Genomic DNA, 4,960 nt, shown 5'->3' with positions numbered 1-4,960 from the left:
CGGCCATGTCTATATGAAGTGTTGACTCCACAGTAGCCCATAAATAATGCACAGTACTATCACTTGGCAGAAAACATGACATGATGCTACTGCTGGGTGGTGTCAGGCTACTGTGCAGTCAGTGTCAAGAGAAAGCCGTTAGTAACACCATTTCCTGTGCAGTCATTTAGTACTTGCTTATATAAGTACTAAATGATGGGTAACTTACTGCTGCTCGGTCACAGTCTCATGTAGACGTGGTCAGAAAGCAGCCAGAGCCCAAAGCCCTACCTCTGACAAGACCAGAATCAGAAACTGCAGCTCTCACAAGCTGCAATGGCTCAGTTGGTGGTCTCTGAAGTGTAGCTGCCTTCCTCACAAAAAAGTACAGTTTGGGTATGGCCACCATTTTGAAAGAGATATGTACATTGCCATCTTCATCCAACTGAAGGATTTGGGATTCAGAAACATGTTATCACTGCAGTGAAAGGGTCTGTGACTCTTAGGTGCATGTGAGGTGTCCTAAAACTAGGCAAAATGGAGGAAGAAGAACACACCACTTTTCCAGAAACCTCATACTCAGAGCACTTTCTCAGTACTCAGCCTCATACTCAGGTGCTTGGAAACTGAGCAATCTGCTTCCAGAACCATCTTGGCCAAGGGAAGTTTGAACCCCCATCACCCACTTCTTGGACATGTATCCCATCATTACTAAAAGTTGATGTGCTTCAATTCACCATTTAGTGGAAAAATACATTGCTAAAAATCAGAACTCTTGAAACAAAATGGTCCCTCCCAACAACATCAACAGGGTCAACATGTGATATTATTATTCAGTCATAGGTTGTCTTTGGAAACACTCTAAGTCTTCCTCTTCCAAAATGCCTTTCCATCATGCTAAAATTGACATAGCATTCATGTCAACTGGGTTTAACATGAAAAAGGAACACATATGTAAGATTGTAGGTTCATATTAACAGATGGCTAAACATGCAGTAGTGTCCAACCAGAATTAATATAGACTTTTAACTGGGGATGTGCCCAACCAGAAGTCTACAGAAACTCCTTTCCTGCCATTTAATATTGGAAGGAAATACTGATGGTGCCATTCTTTAAAAGAAGGATGCCATAACATTTACACTAAGATTGCCAGGGCACAGGCAGACTACCGCTAGTGCAAGCCCTGAAAGAATCAGTGAAACCACAGAATGAGGAGGTCAGGTAACACAAAGGATCTTACTCCTACCCCAGCCCCAGGATGAGACTCTTCTCAGAGCACCGGGAATCCCAGAGCTTCCGATGGCAGGCTTAGCTTCCTGTACACAAATGCCAGCAGCATGGGGTCAAACAGAAGAAGCTGGACCTTCTGCTAACAAAACATTAATATGATCTCCTAGGGATAACGGAGACCTGGTGGGACTTGACCTATGACTGGACCACAGGTATTGACAGCTATACTTTGTACAAGAGGGGTCATGTTGCAAGGCAGGGCAGGGGTGTAACTCTCTATGTGAAGGGGCAGTACACTTCCCTACAGGCAGCGATTGGCACCCAAGGAGGGAGACTTGAGACCCTCTGGGTTAGGATATGGGGAGGACATGGTGGAGGTGATATAAGTGTAGGAGGCTATTACAGATCTCCTAACCAGGAGGAAGAGCTTGACCATGAATTTGCTGGGGAACTGGCCGAAGCTGCAATCTTTCACTTCATGGTCATCGTGAGTGACTTCAACCACCCTGATATCTCATGGGAAGGGCATTCGGCCAAATCTGATCAGTCACAACACTTCCTCCAAAATTATCCCTGGCCAATGTCCATCCAACCTTTTCTTGAATACCTCCAATGAAAGGGACTCCACAACTTCCCTGGGCAATCTATCAAATGTCCTCACTACTCTGAAAACAAGGGTGCTTTTTTTCCTCAAATCTAATCTAAAATTACTTTGCTTGAATTGGAAACTTGACATCCTTCCCAATGCAGCAATGGAGAACTGTGGTTTCTCACCCACTAAATGACATGAATTTAGATATTTCAAGACTGCTGTGATGTGCCCACATAATTGCCTTTTCTGGAAGCTTATATATGCCTAGTTCTCTCAACCTCTCCCTGCATGGCTTGCATTGCAACCCATTATCATTCATGTTACTTATCTCTGAACTTCCCTAACTTTTCAGTATTATTTTAAAAATATGGAGCCCAGAACTTCACATAATAGTGTAGATGAAGCCTAACCTGCAGCATGTACATTGGTACTATAGAATCATAGAAACATAGAACTGGAACTGTAAGATCATCAAGTCCATTCCCCTGCCACAGGGAGGAAGTTATTGGACTCAGATGTGCTCCTGTCCAACCTCATCTTGAACACCTCCAAGAAGAGCAACTGCACAATGTCTTTTGGGAATGTGCTCCAGATTCTGCTGAGCCTTACAGAGAAGTCTTTCTTTAAGTCCAACCTGAATTTACCCTTTTTTAGTTTATGCCCATGGATTCTCATTTTCCTTTGAGGTGACCTCCTGAATAGTTGCTCTCCTAGTTCTTGATGCTCCCCTCTGATGTGCTTGTAGGCAGCTATCAAGTCACCTCTCACCTTCTCTTACTCAGCCTGAACAGGCCCAGTTCCCGGAGTCTTCCCTCTTAGGGCCTACCCTCCATGACCTTAAGTATATGGGTGGCCCCTCTTTGTACCCTCTTGAACTTTATCCATAGTCTTCTTGAAGTGTGGTGCCCAGAACTGGGCACAGTGCTCCAGCTGAGGCCTGATCAATGCTGAATAGAAAGGGAGGGGCACCTCTCTGCATCTGTTGGCCACACATCGGTTGACGCATGCCGGAGTTTTGGTCTCCGTTCTGGCAGCCTCGACACACTGTTGGCTCATACTCATGCTCCAGTCAGACATGGCCCCCAGGTCTCATTCAGATCCTGTGCCAGGCACTGTATATTTGTTGTGAGGGTTCTTCCTCCCCGGATGAAGGACCTTGCACTTCTCCCTCCCTGTTAAACCTCATCTGATTTTTGTTCCACCCATAAATCTGGTCTTTCAAGGTCATCCTGGATCTTTGTCCTATCCTCTGGTGTGCTCTTTTAACCGCACAGCTTGGTGTTGTTTGCTAACTTAATCATTGAGCTTTCCACCACATAGTCCACATTTTTAAAGAATTTATTGAATAGCATAGGTCTAAGCACTGATCCCTATCACCTCCCATCTTTTCAAACGAATATTTCTCTTGTTGCAGCCCAAAACTGCAATCATGTTTTTGTAGCTACATCAAATTGGTGACTCATGTGGAGTCTGTGATACACCAGATGCCCAAGATCCTTGTAACTGATGGGAATCATTTTAGGTGGCGCAGACGGTACAACTGATGTTTGAAACATTATTTTCTCATTTCAACAATGTGAACACAAAATGACCTAAGTCAAATGGAATTCTCCTTACAAAGTTGCAGAATAACCCACCACCTTGACTTTTCATAAACAGGTTGCACACTATAGCATGAAAATCATTTCATGAGTTAAATATAAAAGAAACGTAAGTAAACTAACATCATGAAATAAAAATGGACATATTGTTTTTAAAGAGGATCAGCCTTTGGAGCAGTTTCCTCAGGGCAGCTTGGATCTCCTTGTTCCTCATACTGTAGATGACCGGATTCATCAATGGAGGCACCACACAATACAGAACAGCTGCCAGGAGATCCAGAGAGGACGGGGAGTCAGAGGTGGGCTTCATGTAGGCAATGGTGGTATCCTGCATGCAGAGTGGGTCAATGAGCCCAATCTAGACAAACCCCAAGTCTAGTACACAGGGCTGGCCTGGCACAGGTGTCACATGAAGCATATATTGCTGGCAGCATCATGCCATGTACAGCCGATACCAGGCAGGCTCCACAAGGAGCATAAAGGGATCAGAGACTCATTCATGGACCTGATTTCTCTTGATCCGAATCTGACAGATGCCGGAGCCTGATATGACAATTTGTGCGTCTGTCCTTCAGCCTCCATACTAATTTACTGTACTGGCGGCTCCCACTTGGAACGGGTTAGTTGGAGTCCAGCAGCTAAAAGATTGATGCTTTTTGGAATTTGCTCTCTTCATGGATGTTCCCATGGCCAGAAACAACGATCCCATCATGGGAGAAATTTAAAAATATCAACCTTTCCCAATCCCCAAATTGGGGTTTTTTTTTTTCATAAACCAAACACTCCCCAAATCTTTCATTTTGACCTTATCAAAATGGAAAAAGCAGCAGCACTGGGGAAAAGTGGTAGTAGTCACCTGGTTTTGGCATCACTCTAGTTTTCCCCTGAGCTGGGTCAGTCTGGCCTAAAATTGGAAAATGTTGGTAATCCCCTGCTTTATCATACTGATTTCTCCATTACATAGACGTACAGAGACATCCCATGAGCCCTCCTTGCAACCTTCAAGAAAAAAATGGTTTTGTCTTTTCAGTGTGGAAGCCATCACTTTCTGATGGCATCCCTGATTGGGAATCTCCTTGATATCACAGTTACACTTCTCGACCACCACCTTCACAGCCCCATGCACTTCTTCCTGATGAATCTTTCTATCCCTGATGTTGGAACTAAATCCTTAGCCAATTCTCTGGTCAACACCAGGTCCTTGTTCTATGCTGGATGTGTTGTCCCAGTCCTTTTCTTTTTGTTCTTTGCAGCTGACTTTCCTTTCCTCACCATCATGGCATATGATCAATACACTGTAATCTGCAAAACACTGCACTATGAGAGGATCATGAACAGGAGAGCTTGCATCTAAATGGCAGCCAGTGCATGGATCTGTGGTTTTCTATATTCTGCCCTGCACACTGGTTACACCTTTAGTATATCTTTCTACTCAGTTAATAGCATCAACCAGTTCTTCTGTGAAATCCCTCAGCTAATCAAGCTCACTTGCATCAGCTTGTACTTTACAAAGCTTGAAATAATTGCTGTTGGTGTTTGCATAACTTTAGACCTTTTT

The 4,960-nt window shown here is 44.1% G+C and overlaps 1 protein-coding gene across 2 annotated transcripts in view; it reads right to left on the bottom strand.

Moving 5' to 3' along the window:
- TENM1 (teneurin transmembrane protein 1) overlaps positions 1–4,960 on the bottom strand; it is a 490,026-nt gene that overhangs the window by 18,707 nt on the left and 466,359 nt on the right. The window lies entirely within an intron of this gene.

Source organism: Gavialis gangeticus, unplaced genomic scaffold (assembly GCF_001723915.1).
Source record: "Gavialis gangeticus isolate Ggan-Ray unplaced genomic scaffold, GavGan_comp1, whole genome shotgun sequence".
Classification (NCBI taxonomy): domain Eukaryota; kingdom Metazoa; phylum Chordata; order Crocodylia; family Gavialidae; genus Gavialis; species Gavialis gangeticus.
The sequence above is the reverse complement of the archived record's forward strand: the minus strand, read 5'-3'. Positions and strand labels throughout refer to the sequence as shown.